Source organism: Hypomesus transpacificus, unplaced genomic scaffold (genome assembly GCF_021917145.1).
Source record: "Hypomesus transpacificus isolate Combined female unplaced genomic scaffold, fHypTra1 scaffold_30, whole genome shotgun sequence".
In the NCBI taxonomy this organism is placed as follows: domain Eukaryota; kingdom Metazoa; phylum Chordata; class Actinopteri; order Osmeriformes; family Osmeridae; genus Hypomesus; species Hypomesus transpacificus.
In genome coordinates, this window is record NW_025813826.1 from 1,052,039 (window position 1) to 1,068,409 (window position 16,371).

General features: G+C 49.7%; 3 non-coding genes across 3 annotated transcripts; all 3 read left to right on the forward strand.

Annotated features, from left to right (window-relative positions):
* Positions 1–13,068: 13,068 nt before the first annotated feature.
* On the forward strand, positions 13,069–13,140 carry trnaq-uug. The gene has a single exon. It is a non-coding gene; the product is annotated as a tRNA-Gln (tRNA).
* Positions 13,141–14,431: 1,291 nt separating this feature from the next.
* Positions 14,432–14,503, forward strand: trnaq-uug. Its single transcript has one exon. It is a non-coding gene; the product is annotated as a tRNA-Gln (tRNA).
* Positions 14,504–15,334: 831 nt separating this feature from the next.
* Positions 15,335–15,406, forward strand: trnaq-uug. Its single transcript has one exon. It is a non-coding gene; the product is annotated as a tRNA-Gln (tRNA).
* Positions 15,407–16,371: the final 965 nt, after the last annotated feature.

The following is a 16,371-nucleotide window of genomic DNA, read 5'->3' on the forward strand; positions in this document are numbered from 1 at the left end:
GTCTTCTCGATGGAAGCTTACCATGTTTGCAGCGACTCTGCATGGTTTACTAGCCAGGGTTATAGTGGCAAGTAGAGGAGAAAAGCTGTTAGCGAGGTGGCTTCTCAGTCGGACCCGCCCTTCGCCCCTCCACCACTTTGCACTCCCGTCCAAATATGGTCGCTTTCGATATTATCTTTCGACAGTCTGCAAGTAGGGGTTCCATGGTGTAATGGTCTGGACTTTGAATCCAGTGATCCGAGTTCAAATCTCGGTGGTACCTACAGGCAATGTCCGTAACTGAAAAATACATCCAAGGCAGAAGTCTAAAATGCATTATCCTGTCATTAGCTAGATTCCCTTCTTCTTATCAGTGTCCTGGTAGTCCATCTGAAGATATTTGTTGGCGTGGCTGGCTTGATTGAAAGGTCCAGTCTGGAGTGATTGACAGCCTGTTTGGACAAAGGGGGTCTTCTCGATGGAAGCTTACCATGTTTGCAGCGACTCTGCGTGGTTTACTAGCCAGGGTTATAGTGGCAAGTAGAGGAGAAAAGCTGTTAGCGAGGTGGCTTCTCAGTCGGACCCGCCCTTCGCCCCTCCACCACTTTGCACTCCCGTCCAAATATGGTCGCTTTCGATTTTATCTTTCGACAGTCTGCAAGTAGGGGTTCCATGGTGTAATGGTCTGGACTTTGAATCCAGTGATCCGAGTTCAAATCTCGGTGGTACCTACAGGCAATGTCCGTGACTGAAAAATACATCCAAAGCAGAAGTCTAAAATGCATTATGCTGTCATTAGCTAGATTCCCTTCTTCTTATCCGTGTCTTGGTGGTCCATCTGAAGATATTTGTTGGCGTGGCTGGCTTGATTGACAGGTCCAGTCTGGAGTGATTGACAGCCTGTTTGGACAAAGGGGGTCTTCTCGATGGAAGCTTACGATGTTTGCAGCGACTTTGCGTGGTTTACTAGCCAGGGTTATAGTGGCAAGTAGAGGAGAAAAGCTGTTAGCGAGGTGGCTTCTCAGTCGGACCCGCCCTTCGCCCCTCCACCACTTTGCACTCTCGTCCAAATATGGTCGCTTTCGATATTTTCTTTCGACAGTCTGCAAGTACCCCCCTTGAGTCACCACCTTACCGCGGTGGAGGGGTTTGCGTGTCCTAGTGATCCTGGAAGCTATGTTGTCGGGGGCTTCATGCCCCTGGTAGGGTCACCCAAGGCAAACAGGTTCCAGGTGAAAGACCAGACAAAGAGTGGCTCAAAAAACCAACCATGAAGAAATACAACAATGGTTCTCAGTTGCCCCTGCCCGGAAGCGGGTCACCGGGGCCCCCCCCTGGAGCCAGGCCCGGGGGTGGGGCTCGATGGCGAGCGCCTGGTGGCCGGGCCTTTTCCCATGGGGCCCGGTCGGGCACAGCCCGAAGAGACAACGTGGGACCCTCTTCCAGTGGGCTCACCATCCGCAGGAGGGGTCATGGGGGTCGGGTGCAGTGTGAGACGGGCGGCGGCCGAAGGCGGGGGCCTTGGCGGTCCGATCCTCGGCTGCAAAAGTTAGCTTTAGGGACGTGGAACGTCACCTCGCTGGCGGGAAAGGAGCCTGAGCTGGTGCGCGAGGTAGAGAGTTTCCGGCTAGATATAGTCGGCCTCGCCTCGACGCACAGCGTGGGCTCCGGAACCAGTCTCCTTGAGAGGGGCTGGACTCTCTTCCACTCTGGAGTTGCCCTTGGTGAGAGGCGTCGAGCTGGGGTGGGAATACTGGTTTCCCCTCGGTTCGGCGCCTGTACATTGGGGTTCACCCCGGTGGACGAGAGGGTAGCCTCCCTCCGCCTTCGGGTGGGGGGACGGGTCCTCACTGTCGTTTGTGCTTATGCACCAAACGGCAGCTCAGAGTACCCACCCTTTTTGGAGTCTCTGGGGGGGGTGCTGGAAAGCGCTCCTCCTGGGGATTCCCTCGTCCTCCTGGGGGACTTCAATGCTCATGTGGGCAATGACAGTGAGACCTGGAGGGGCGTGATTGGGAGGAACGGCCCCCCCGATCTGAACCCGAGTGGTGTTTTGTTGTTGGACTTCTGTGCTAGACACGGTTTGTCCATAACGAACACCATGTTCAAGCATAAGGGTGTCCATATGTGCACCTGGCACCAGGACACCCGAGGTCTCAGTTCGATGATCGACTTTGTAGTCGTGTCATCGGACTTGGGGCCGCATGTCTTGGACACTCGGGTGAGGAGAGGGGCGGAGCTGTCAACTGATCACCACCTGGTGGTGAGTTGGCTTCGATGGTGGGGGAGGACGCCGGTCAGGCCTGGCAGGCCCAAACGTAATGTGAGGGTCTGCTGGGAACGTCTGGCGGAACCCTCTGTCAGAAGGAGCTTCAACTCCCACCTCCGGGAGAGCTTCGATCATGTCTCGGGGGGGGCCGGGGACATTGAGTCCGAATGGGCCATGTTCCGGGCCTCCATTGTTGAAGCGGCTGACCGGAGCTGCGGCCGCAGGGCGGTCGGTGCATGTCGCGGCGGTAACCCTCGGACCCGGTGGTGGACTCCGGAGGTGAGGGATGCCGTCAAGCTGAAGAAGGAGGCCTATCGGACTTTATTGGCTGGTAGGACTCCAGAGGCAGCTGATGTGTACCGGCAGGCCAAGCGGAACGCGGCTTTGGCGGTCGCGGAGGCAAAAACCCGGGCATGGGAGGAGTTCGGCGAGGCCATGGAGAATGACTTCCGAACGGCTTCAAAAAGGTTCTGGACCACCATCCGGCGGCTCAGGAGGGGGAAGCAGTGCTCTGTCAACACTGTATACGGTGGGGATGGTGCGCTGCTGACCTCGACGGGGGACGTCCTGGATCGGTGGAAGGAATACTTCGAAGACCTCCTTAATTCCACCAACACGCTTTCCGACGTGGAGGCAGAGTCTGGGGACATCGGGGGGGGCCCTTCTGTCTCTGGGGCTGAGGTCGCCGAGGTGGTTGAGAAGCTCCGCGGTGGCGGGGCCCCTGGGGTGGATGAGGTCCGCCCGGAGTTCCTTGGGGCTCTGGATGTTGTAGGGCTGTCTTGGTTGACACGACTCTGCAACATCGCGTGGACATCGGGGACAGTGCCTCTGGACTGGCAGACCGGGGTGGTGGTTCCCCTCTTTAAAAAGGGGGACCGGAGGGTGTGCTCCAACTTTAGGGGGATCACACTCCTCAGCCTCCCTGGGAAAGTCTATTCAGGGGTCCTGGAGAGGAGGGTCCGTCGGATTGTCGAACCTCGGATTCAGGAGGAGCAATGTGGTTTTCGTCCTGGCCGTGGAACAGTGGAACAGCTTTATACCCTCCGCGGAGTCCTGGAGGGTACATGGGAGTTCGCCCAACCAGTCTACACATGTTTTGTGGATTTGGAAAAGGCGTTCGACCGTGTCCCTCGGGGGCTCATGTGGGGGGTGCTCCGAGAGTACGGGGTACCGGATTTCCTGATCGGGGCTGTCCGGTCCCTGTACGACCGGTGCCAGAGTTTGGTCCGCATTGCCGGTAGTAAGTCGAACTTGTTTCCGGTGAGGGTTGGACTCCGCCAGGGCTGCCCTATGTCACCGATTCTGTTCATTACCTATATGGACAGAATTTCTAGGCGCAGCCAGGGTGTTGAGGGGGTCCGGTTTGGTGACCTCAGGATCGGGTCGCTGCTTTTTGCGGATGATGTGGTCCTGTTGGCTTCATCGGGCCGTGACCTTCAGCTCTCACTGGAGCGGTTCGCAACCGAATGTGAAGCGGCTGGGATGCGAATCAGCACCTCCAAATCTGAGGCCATGGTAATCGACCGGAAAAGGGTGGAGTGCCATCTCCGGGTCGGGGAGGAGATCCTGAACCAAGCGGAGGAGTTCAAGTATCTCGGGGTCTTGTTCACGAGTGAGGGAAGAATGGAGCGCGAGGTCGACAGGCGGATCGGTGCGGCGTCCGCAGTGATGCGGGCTCTGCATCGGTCCGTCGTGGTGAAGAAGGAGCTGAGTCGAAAGGCGAAGCTCTCTATTTACCAGTCGATCTACGTTCCTACCCTCACCTATGGTCACGAACTATGGGTAGTGACCGAAAGAACGAGATCGCGAATACAAGCGGCCGAAATGAGCTTTCTCCGTAGGGTGTCCGGGCTCTCCCTTAGAGATAGGGTGAGAAGCTCGGTCATCCGGGAGGGGCTCAGAGTAGAACCGCTGCTCCTCCGCGTCGAGAGGAGCCAGCTGAGGTGGCTCGGGCATCTGATTAGGATGCCTCCTGGACGCCTCCCTGGTGAGGTGTTCCGGGCACGTCCCACTGGGAAGAGGCCCCGGGGAAGACCCAGGACACGCTGGAGGGACTATGTCTCTCAGCTGGCCTGGGAACGCCTTGGGGTCCCCCAGGAAGAGCTGGCGGAAGTGGCCGGGGGGAGGGAAGTCTGGGCCTCCCTGCTTAGGTCGCTCCCCCCGCGACCCGATCCCCGGACAAGCGGCAGATGACGACGAGTCTGCAAGTAGGGGTTCCATGATGTAATGGTCTGGACTTTGAATCCAGTGATCCGAGTTCAAATCTCGGTGGAACCTACAGGCAATGTCCGTAACTGAAAAATACATCCAAGGCAGAAGTCTAAAATGCATTATGCTGTCATTAGCTAGATTCCCTTCTTCTTATCAGTGTCCTGGTGGTCCATCTAAAGATATTTCTTCGCGTGGCTGGCTTGATTGAAAGGTCCAGTCTGGAGTGATTAACAGCCTGTTTGGACAAAGGGGGTCTTCTCAATGGAAGCTTACCATGTTTGCAGCGACTCTGCATGGTTTACTAGCCAGGGTTATAGTGGCAAGTAGAGGAGAAAAGCTGTTAGCGAGGTGGCTTCTCAGTCGGACCCGCCCTTCGCCCCTCCACCACTTTGCACTCCCGTCCAAATATGGTCGCTTTCGATATTATCTTTCGACAGTCTGCAAGTAGGGGTTCCATGGTGTAATGGTCTGGACTTTGAATCCAGTGATCCGAGTTCAAATCTCGGTGGTACCTACAGGCAATGTCCGTAACTGAAAAATACATCCAAGGCAGAAGTCTAAAATGCATTATCCTGTCATTAGCTAGATTCCCTTCTTCTTATCAGTGTCCTGGTAGTCCATCTGAAGATATTTGTTGGCGTGGCTGGCTTGATTGAAAGGTCCAGTCTGGAGTGATTGACAGCCTGTTTGGACAAAGGGGGTCTTCTCGATGGAAGCTTACCATGTTTGCAGCGACTCTGCGTGGTTTACTAGCCAGGGTTATAGTGGCAAGTAGAGGAGAAAAGCTGTTAGCGAGGTGGCTTCTCAGTCGGACCCGCCCTTCGCCCCTCCACCACTTTGCACTCCCGTCCAAATATGGTCGCTTTCGATTTTATCTTTCGACAGTCTGCAAGTAGGGGTTCCATGGTGTAATGGTCTGGACTTTGAATCCAGTGATCCGAGTTCAAATCTCGGTGGTACCTACAGGCAATGTCCGTAACTGAAAAATACATCCAAAGCAGAAGTCTAAAATGCATTATGCTGTCATTAGCTAGATTCCCTTCTTCTTATCCGTGTCTTGGTGGTCCATCTGAAGATATTTGTTGGCGTGGCTGGCTTGATTGACAGGTCCAGTCTGGAGTGATTGACAGCCTGTTTGGACAAAGGGGGTCTTCTCGATGGAAGCTTACGATGTTTGCAGCGACTTTGCGTGGTTTACTAGCCAGGGTTATAGTGGCAAGTAGAGGAGAAAAGCTGTTAGCGAGGTGGCTTCTCAGTCGGACCCGCCCTTCGCCCCTCCACCACTTTGCACTCTCGTCCAAATATGGTCGCTTTCGATATTTTCTTTCGACAGTCTGCAAGTAGGGGTTCCATGATGTAATGGTCTGGACTTTGAATCCAGTGATCCGAGTTCAAATCTCGGTGGAACCTACAGGCAATGTCCGTAACTGAAAAATACATCCAAGGCAGAAGTCTAAAATGCATTATGCTGTCATTAGCTAGATTCCCTTCTTCTTATCAGTGTCCTGGTGGTCCATCTAAAGATATTTCTTCGCGTGGCTGGCTTGATTGAAAGGTCCAGTCTGGAGTGATTAACAGCCTGTTTGGACAAAGGGGGTCTTCTCGATGGAAGCTTACCATGTTTGCAGCGACTCTGCATGGTTTACTAGCCAGGGTTATAGTGGCAAGTAGAGGAGAAAAGCTGTTAGCGAGGTGGCTTCTCAGTCGGACCCGCCCTTCGCCCCTCCACCACTTTGCACTCCCGTCCAAATATGGTCGCTTTCGATATTATCTTTCGACAGTCTGCAAGTAGGGGTTCCATGGTGTAATGGTCTGGACTTTGAATCCAGTGATCCGAGTTCAAATCTCGGTGGTACCTACAGGCAATGTCCGTAACTGAAAAATACATCCAAGGCAGAAGTCTAAAATGCATTATCCTGTCATTAGCTAGATTCCCTTCTTCTTATCAGTGTCCTGGTAGTCCATCTGAAGATATTTGTTGGCGTGGCTGGCTTGATTGAAAGGTCCAGTCTGGAGTGATTGACAGCCTGTTTGGACAAAGGGGGTCTTCTCGATGGAAGCTTACCATGTTTGCAGCGACTCTGCGTGGTTTACTAGCCAGGGTTATAGTGGCAAGTAGAGGAGAAAAGCTGTTAGCGAGGTGGCTTCTCAGTCGGACCCGCCCTTCGCCCCTCCACCACTTTGCACTCCCGTCCAAATATGGTCGCTTTCGATATTATCTTTCGACAGTCTGCAAGTAGGGGTTCCATGGTGTAATGGTCTGGACTTTGAATCCAGTGATCCGAGTTCAAATCTCGGTGGTACCTACAGGCAATGTCCGTAACTGAAAAATACATCCAAGGCAGAAGTCTAAAATGCATTATCCTGTCATTAGCTAGATTCCCTTCTTCTTATCAGTGTCCTGGTAGTCCATCTGAAGATATTTGTTGGCGTGGCTGGCTTGATTGAAAGGTCCAGTCTGGAGTGATTGACAGCCTGTTTGGACAAAGGGGGTCTTCTCGATGGAAGCTTACCATGTTTGCAGCGACTCTGCGTGGTTTACTAGCCAGGGTTATAGTGGCAAGTAGAGGAGAAAAGCTGTTAGCGAGGTGGCTTCTCAGTCGGACCCGCCCTTCGCCCCTCCACCACTTTGCACTCCCGTCCAAATATGGTCGCTTTCGATTTTATCTTTCGACAGTCTGCAAGTAGGGGTTCCATGGTGTAATGGTCTGGACTTTGAATCCAGTGATCCGAGTTCAAATCTCGGTGGTACCTACAGGCAATGTCCGTGACTGAAAAATACATCCAAAGCAGAAGTCTAAAATGCATTATGCTGTCATTAGCTAGATTCCCTTCTTCTTATCCGTGTCTTGGTGGTCCATCTGAAGATATTTGTTGGCGTGGCTGGCTTGATTGACAGGTCCAGTCTGGAGTGATTGACAGCCTGTTTGGACAAAGGGGGTCTTCTCGATGGAAGCTTACGATGTTTGCAGCGACTTTGCGTGGTTTACTAGCCAGGGTTATAGTGGCAAGTAGAGGAGAAAAGCTGTTAGCGAGGTGGCTTCTCAGTCGGACCCGCCCTTCGCCCCTCCACCACTTTGCACTCTCGTCCAAATATGGTCGCTTTCGATATTTTCTTTCGACAGTCTGCAAGTAGGGGTTCCATGATGTAATGGTCTGGACTTTGAATCCAGTGATCCGAGTTCAAATCTCGGTGGAACCTACAGGCAATGTCCGTAACTGAAAAATACATCCAAGGCAGAAGTCTAAAATGCATTATGCTGTCATTAGCTAGATTCCCTTCTTCTTATCAGTGTCCTGGTGGTCCATCTAAAGATATTTCTTCGCGTGGCTGGCTTGATTGAAAGGTCCAGTCTGGAGTGATTAACAGCCTGTTTGGACAAAGGGGGTCTTCTCGATGGAAGCTTACCATGTTTGCAGCGACTCTGCATGGTTTACTAGCCAGGGTTATAGTGGCAAGTAGAGGAGAAAAGCTGTTAGCGAGGTGGCTTCTCAGTCGGACCCGCCCTTCGCCCCTCCACCACTTTGCACTCCCGTCCAAATATGGTCGCTTTCGATATTATCTTTCGACAGTCTGCAAGTAGGGGTTCCATGGTGTAATGGTCTGGACTTTGAATCCAGTGATCCGAGTTCAAATCTCGGTGGTACCTACAGGCAATGTCCGTAACTGAAAAATACATCCAAGGCAGAAGTCTAAAATGCATTATCCTGTCATTAGCTAGATTCCCTTCTTCTTATCAGTGTCCTGGTAGTCCATCTGAAGATATTTGTTGGCGTGGCTGGCTTGATTGAAAGGTCCAGTCTGGAGTGATTGACAGCCTGTTTGGACAAAGGGGGTCTTCTCGATGGAAGCTTACCATGTTTGCAGCGACTCTGCGTGGTTTACTAGCCAGGGTTATAGTGGCAAGTAGAGGAGAAAAGCTGTTAGCGAGGTGGCTTCTCAGTCGGACCCGCCCTTCGCCCCTCCACCACTTTGCACTCCCGTCCAAATATGGTCGCTTTCGATTTTATCTTTCGACAGTCTGCAAGTAGGGGTTCCATGGTGTAATGGTCTGGACTTTGAATCCAGTGATCCGAGTTCAAATCTCGGTGGAACCTACAGGCAATGTCCGTAACTGAAAAATACATCCAAGGCAGAAGTCTACAATGCATTATTCTGTCATTAACTAGATTCACATCTCCTTATCAGTGTTCTGGTGGTCCATCTGAAGATATTTGTTGGCGTGGCTGGCTTGATTGACAGGTCCAGTCTGGAGTGATTGACAGCCTGTTTGGACAAAGGGAGTCTTCTCGATGGAAGCTTCTGATGTTTGCAGCGGCTTTGCGTGGTTTAATAACAAGGGTTATAGTGGCAAGTGGAGGAGAAAAGCTGATAGCGAGGTGGCTTCTCAGTCAGAACCACCCATGGACCCTTCCTTCGCCCCTTCACCGCTTTGCACTCCCGTCCAAATATGGTCGCTTTCGATATTTTCTTTCAACAGTCTGCAAGTAGGGGTTCCATGATGTAATGGTCTGGACTTTGAATCCAGTGATCCGAGTTCAAATCTCGGTGGAACCTACAGGCAATGTCCGTAACTGAAAAATACATCCAAGGCAGAAGTCTAAAATGCATTATGCTGTCATTAGCTAGATTCCCTTCTTCTTATCAGTGTCCTGGTGGTCCATCTGAAGATATTTGTTCGCATGGCTGGCTTGATTGAAAGGTCCAGTCTGGAGTGATTGACAGCCTGTTTGGACAAAGGGAGTCTTCTCGATGGAAGCTTCTGTTGTTTGCAGCGGCTTTGCGTGGTTTACTAACAAGGGTTATAGTGGCAAGTGGAGGAGAAAAGCTGATAGCGAGGTGGCTTCTCAGTCAGAACCACCCATGGACCCTTTCTTCGCCCCTTCACCGCTTTGCACTCCCGTCCAAATATGGTCGCTTTCGATATTTTCTTTCAACAGTCTGCAAGTAGGGGTTCCATGATGTAATGGTCTGGACTTTGAATCCAGTGATCCGAGTTCAAATCTCGGTGGAACCTACAGGCAATGTCCGTAACTGAAAAATACATCCAAGGCAGAAGTCTAAAATGCATTATGCTGTCATTAGCTAGATTCCCTTCTTCTTATCAGTGTCCTGGTGGTCCATCTGAAGATATTTGTTGGCGTGGCTGGCTTGATTGACAGGTCCAGTCTGGAGTGATTGACAGCCTGTTTGGACAAAGGGGGTCTTCTCGATGGAAGCTTACGATGTTTGCAGCGGCTTTGCGTGGTTTACTAACAAGGGTTATAGTGGCAAGTGGAGGAGAAAAGCTGATAGCGAGGTGGCTTCTCAGTCAGAACCACCCATGGACCCTTTCTTTGCCCCTTCACCGCTTTGCACTCCCGTCCAAATATGGTCGCTTTCGATATTTTCTTTCAACAGTCTGCAAGTAGGGGTTCCATGATGTAATGGTCTGGACTTTGAATCCAGTGATCCGAGTTCAAATCTCGGTGGAACCTACAGGCAATGTCCGTAACTGAAAAATACATCCAAGGCAGAAGTCTAAAATGCATTATGCTGTCATTAGCTAGATTCCCTTCTTCTTATCAGTGTCCTGGTGGTCCATCTGAAGATATTTGTTGGCGTGGCTGGCTTGATTGACAGGTCCAGTCTGGAGTGATTGACAGCCTGTTTGGACAAAGGGGGTCTTCTCGATGGAAGCTTACGATGTTTGCAGCGGCTTTGCGTGGTTTACTAACAAGGGTTATAGTGGCAAGTGGAGGAGAAAAGCTGATAGCGAGGTGGCTTCTCAGTCAGAACCACCCATGGACCCTTTCTTTGCCCCTTCACCGCTTTGAACTCCCGTCCAAATATGGTCGCTTTCGATATTTTCTTTCGACAGTCTGCAAGTAGGGGTTCCATGATGTAATGGTCTGGACTTTGAATCCAGTGATCCGAGTTCAAATCTCGGTGGAACCTACAGGCAATGTCCGTAACTGAAAAATACATCCAAGGCAGAAGTCTACAATGCATTATTCTGTCATTAACTAGATTCACATCTCCTTATCAGTGTTCTGGTGGTCCATCTGAAGATATTTGTTGGCGTGGCTGGCTTGATTGACAGGTCCAGTCTGGAGTGATTGACAGCCTGTTTGGACAAAGGGAGTCTTCTCGATGGAAGCTTCTGATGTTTGCAGCGGCTTTGCGTGGTTTAATAACAAGGGTTATAGTGGCAAGTGGAGGAGAAAAGCTGATAGCGAGGTGGCTTCTCAGTCAGAACCACCCATGGACCCTTCCTTCGCCCCTTCACCGCTTTGCACTCCCGTCCAAATATGGTCGCTTTCGATATTTTCTTTCAACAGTCTGCAAGTAGGGGTTCCATGATGTAATGGTCTGGACTTTGAATCCAGTGATCCGAGTTCAAATCTCGGTGGAACCTACAGGCAATGTCCGTAACTGAAAAATACATCCAAGGCAGAAGTCTAAAATGCATTATGCTGTCATTAGCTAGATTCCCTTCTTCTTATCAGTGTCCTGGTGGTCCATCTGAAGATATTTGTTCGCATGGCTGGCTTGATTGAAAGGTCCAGTCTGGAGTGATTGACAGCCTGTTTGGACAAAGGGAGTCTTCTCGATGGAAGCTTCTGTTGTTTGCAGCGGCTTTGCGTGGTTTACTAACAAGGGTTATAGTGGCAAGTGGAGGAGAAAAGCTGATAGCGAGGTGGCTTCTCAGTCAGAACCACCCATGGACCCTTTCTTCGCCCCTTCACCGCTTTGCACTCCCGTCCAAATATGGTCGCTTTCGATATTTTCTTTCAACAGTCTGCAAGTAGGGGTTCCATGATGTAATGGTCTGGACTTTGAATCCAGTGATCCGAGTTCAAATCTCGGTGGAACCTACAGGCAATGTCCGTAACTGAAAAATACATCCAAGGCAGAAGTCTAAAATGCATTATGCTGTCATTAGCTAGATTCCCTTCTTCTTATCAGTGTCCTGGTGGTCCATCTGAAGATATTTGTTGGCGTGGCTGGCTTGATTGACAGGTCCAGTCTGGAGTGATTGACAGCCTGTTTGGACAAAGGGGGTCTTCTCGATGGAAGCTTACGATGTTTGCAGCGGCTTTGCGTGGTTTACTAACAAGGGTTATAGTGGCAAGTGGAGGAGAAAAGCTGATAGCGAGGTGGCTTCTCAGTCAGAACCACCCATGGACCCTTTCTTTGCCCCTTCACCGCTTTGCACTCCCGTCCAAATATGGTCGCTTTCGATATTTTCTTTCAACAGTCTGCAAGTAGGGGTTCCATGATGTAATGGTCTGGACTTTGAATCCAGTGATCCGAGTTCAAATCTCGGTGGAACCTACAGGCAATGTCCGTAACTGAAAAATACATCCAAGGCAGAAGTCTAAAATGCATTATGCTGTCATTAGCTAGATTCCCTTCTTCTTATCAGTGTCCTGGTGGTCCATCTGAAGATATTTGTTGGCGTGGCTGGCTTGATTGACAGGTCCAGTCTGGAGTGATTGACAGCCTGTTTGGACAAAGGGGGTCTTCTCGATGGAAGCTTACGATGTTTGCAGCGGCTTTGCGTGGTTTACTAACAAGGGTTATAGTGGCAAGTGGAGGAGAAAAGCTGATAGCGAGGTGGCTTCTCAGTCAGAACCACCCATGGACCCTTTCTTTGCCCCTTCACCGCTTTGAACTCCCGTCCAAATATGGTCGCTTTCGATATTTTCTTTCGACAGTCTGCAAGTAGGGGTTCCATGATGTAATGGTCTGGACTTTGAATCCAGTGATCCGAGTTCAAATCTCGGTGGAACCTACAGGCAATGTCCGTAACTGAAAAATACATCCAAGGCAGAAGTCTAAAATGCATTATGCTGTCATTAGCTAGATTCCCTTCTTCTTATCAGTGTCCTGGTGGTCCATCTGAAGATATTTGTTCGCGTGGCTGGCTTGATTGAAAGGTCCAGTCTGGAGTGATTGACAGCCTGTTTGGACAAAGGGGGTCTTCTCGATGGAAGCTTACCATGTTTGCAGCGACTCTGCGTGGTTTACTAGCCAGGGTTATAGTGGCAAGTAGAGGAGAAAAGCTGTTAGCGAGGTGGCTTCTCAGTCGGACCCGCCCTTCGCCCCTCCACCACTTTGCACTCCCGTCCAAATATGGTCGCTTTTGATATTATCTTTCGACAGTCTGCAAGTAGGGGTTCCATGGTGTAATGGTCTGGACTTTGAAACCAGTGATCCGAGTTCAAATCTCGGTGGTACCTACAGGCAATGTCCGTAACTGAAAAATACATCCAAAGCAGAAGTCTAAAATGCATTATGCTGTCATTAGCTAGATTCCCTTCTTCTTATCAGTGTCTTGGTGGTCCATCTGAAGATATTTGTTGGCGTGGCTGGCTTGATTGACAGGTCCAGTCTGGAGTGATTGACAGCCTGTTTGGACAAAGGGGGTCTTCTCGATGGAAGCTTACGATGTTTGCAGCGACTTTGCGTGGTTTACTAGCCAGTGGTATAGTGGCAAGTAGAGGAGAAAAGCTGTTAGCGAGGTGGCTTCTTAGTCGGACCCGCCCTTCGCCCCTCCACCACTTTGCACTCTCGTCCAAATATGGTCGCTTTCGATATTATCTTTCGACAGCCAGCAAGTAGGGGGTCCATGGTGTAATGGTCAGCACTCTGGACTTTGATTCCAGTGATCCGAGTTCAAATCTCGGTGGAACCTACAGGCAATGTCCGTAACTGAAAAATACATCCAAGGCAGAAGTCTACAATGCATTATTCTGTCATTAACTAGATTCACATCTCCTTATCAGTGTTCTGGTGGTCCATCTGAAGATATTTGTTGGCGTGGCTGGCTTGATTGCCAGGTCCAGTCTGGAGTGATTGACAGCCTGTTTGGACAAAGGGGGTCTTCTCGATGGAAGCTTACGATGTTTGCAGCGGCTTTGCGTGGTTTACTAACAAGGGTTATAGTGGCAAGTGGAGGAGAAAAGCTGATAGCGAGGTGGCTTCTCAGTCAGAACCACCCATGGACCCTTTCTTTGCCCCTTCACCGCTTTGAACTCCCGTCCAAATATGGTCGCTTTCGATATTTTCTTTCGACAGTCTGCAAGTAGGGGTTCCATGATGTAATGGTCTGGACTTTGAATCCAGTGATCCGAGTTCAAATCTCGGTGGAACCTACAGGCAATGTCCGTAACTGAAAAATACATCCAAGGCAGAAGTCTAAAATGCATTATGCTGTCATTAGCTAGATTCCCTTCTTCTTATCAGTGTCCTGGTGGTCCATCTGAAGATATTTGTTCGCGTGGCTGGCTTGATTGAAAGGTCCAGTCTGGAGTGATTGACAGCCTGTTTGGACAAAGGGGGTCTTCTCGATGGAAGCTTACCATGTTTGCAGCGACTCTGCGTGGTTTACTAGCCAGGGTTATAGTGGCAAGTAGAGGAGAAAAGCTGTTAGCGAGGTGGCTTCTCAGTCGGACCCGCCCTTCGCCCCTCCACCACTTTGCACTCCCGTCCAAATATGGTCGCTTTTGATATTATCTTTCGACAGTCTGCAAGTAGGGGTTCCATGGTGTAATGGTCTGGACTTTGAAACCAGTGATCCGAGTTCAAATCTCGGTGGTACCTACAGGCAATGTCCGTAACTGAAAAATACATCCAAAGCAGAAGTCTAAAATGCATTATGCTGTCATTAGCTAGATTCCCTTCTTCTTATCAGTGTCTTGGTGGTCCATCTGAAGATATTTGTTGGCGTGGCTGGCTTGATTGACAGGTCCAGTCTGGAGTGATTGACAGCCTGTTTGGACAAAGGGGGTCTTCTCGATGGAAGCTTACGATGTTTGCAGCGACTTTGCGTGGTTTACTAGCCAGTGGTATAGTGGCAAGTAGAGGAGAAAAGCTGTTAGCGAGGTGGCTTCTTAGTCGGACCCGCCCTTCGCCCCTCCACCACTTTGCACTCTCGTCCAAATATGGTCGCTTTCGATATTATCTTTCGACAGCCAGCAAGTAGGGGGTCCATGGTGTAATGGTCAGCACTCTGGACTTTGATTCCAGTGATCCGAGTTCAAATCTCGGTGGAACCTACAGGCAATGTCCGTAACTGAAAAATACATCCAAGGCAGAAGTCTACAATGCATTATTCTGTCATTAACTAGATTCACATCTCCTTATCAGTGTTCTGGTGGTCCATCTGAAGATATTTGTTGGCGTGGCTGGCTTGATTGCCAGGTCCAGTCTGGAGTGATTGACAGCCTGTTTGGACAAAGGGGGTCTTCTCGATGGAAGCTTACCATGTTTGCAGCGACTCTGCGTGGTTTACTAGCCAGGGTTATAGTGGCAAGTAGAGGAGAAAAGCTGTTAGCGAGGTGGCTTCTCAGCCGGACCCGCGCTTCGCCCATCCACCACTTTCCACTCCCGTCCAAATATGGTCGCTTTCGATATTATCTTTTGACAGTCTGCAAGTAGGGGTTCCATGGTGTAATGGTCTGGACTTTGAATCCAGTGATCCGAGTTCAAATCTCGGTGGTACCTACAGGCAATGTCCGTAACTGAAAAATACATCCAAGGCAGAAGTCTAAAATGCATTATGCTGTCATTAGCTAGATTCCCTTCTTCTTATCAGTGTCTTGGTGGTCCATCTGAAGATATTTGTTGGCGTGGCTGGCTTGATTGACAGGTCCAGTCTGGAGTGATTGACAGCCTGTTTGGACAAAGGGGGTCTTCTCGATGGAAGCTTACGATGTTTGCAGCGACTTTGCGTGGTTTACTAGCCAGGGTTATAGTGGCAAGTAGAGGAGAAAAGCTGTTAGCGAGGTGGCTTCTCAGTCGGACCCGCCCTTCGCCCCTCCACCACTTTGCACTCTCGTCCAAATATGGTCGCTTTCGATATTATCTTTCGACAGTCAGCAAGTAGGGGTTCCATGGTGTAATGGTCAGCACTCTGGACTTTGAATCCAGTGATCCGAGTTCAAATCTCGTTGGAACCTACAGGCAATAAAAAAAGGTAAATACAGCCAAGTCTACAATGCATTATGCTGTCATTAGCTAGATTCCCTTCTTCTCATCAGTATCCTGTTGGTCCATCTGAAAATAATTTTATCATTAAGGCGAGACACATTAGGCAAAAATAGTAGTTTTTAGTATCCTGGTCAATTTTTATTTTCTTACCTGTTTTGGTTCCTCAACATGTATATTTTCAAACTAGTTGAAGGAAAACGTTTAAAATATATTTTAAAGTGTTTATTTTACTGCACTTTGTCTTTAGGGGCCTGTGGATTTCACCAAAATTCAACAAAAGTTAGCATTCTAATGTAACATACAGTACCCCGACCGTATGCTTCACCATGAATCGGTATCGTACCTGGTATCGTTGTATATCTCTCCTTCTCCTGCACAATGTTATCCGATCCAAACATGGTCATTTCCTTTGTATCAGCAACCAATCGTGAAAGTACAAAGGGAGGGTTATACCTGAATAAGATATCCGATTGGCTGGAGTCGATTTCTGATAACCTGATTCGTTCAAATGCATCACGTGATGCGCACTAACGCTTCCTGGTTTAGCTGTCAGCGAGACCTTTTGAATCTCAAAATGCCGAAAGAAGCACAACAAAAACTTCTAAGAAAATAAGACAACAATTGTCACTTCCTAGACAAAAGGCTGAACAGTTTAATGAAGACGACTGTCAAGCTCAATCTATGCGAAAATTATCGATGGGAAAAGAGTAGATAGCAGTGAACATGAACAACGCGCCTCACAGTTGAAAGTTCATGTAGCGCGTTTGAATGAACTGGTTAATGAATACATTTGTCCTGATTGCACAGGGACAGGGTTTAAAATTATTATTCATCCACAAAATCATGGCTTTTGTAGTAGTTTGCTTCTGGAGTGTAGTCTGTGAAAATAGATGGTTAGGCTACCGCAAAAGTATATATAGGCTTACATCTACGT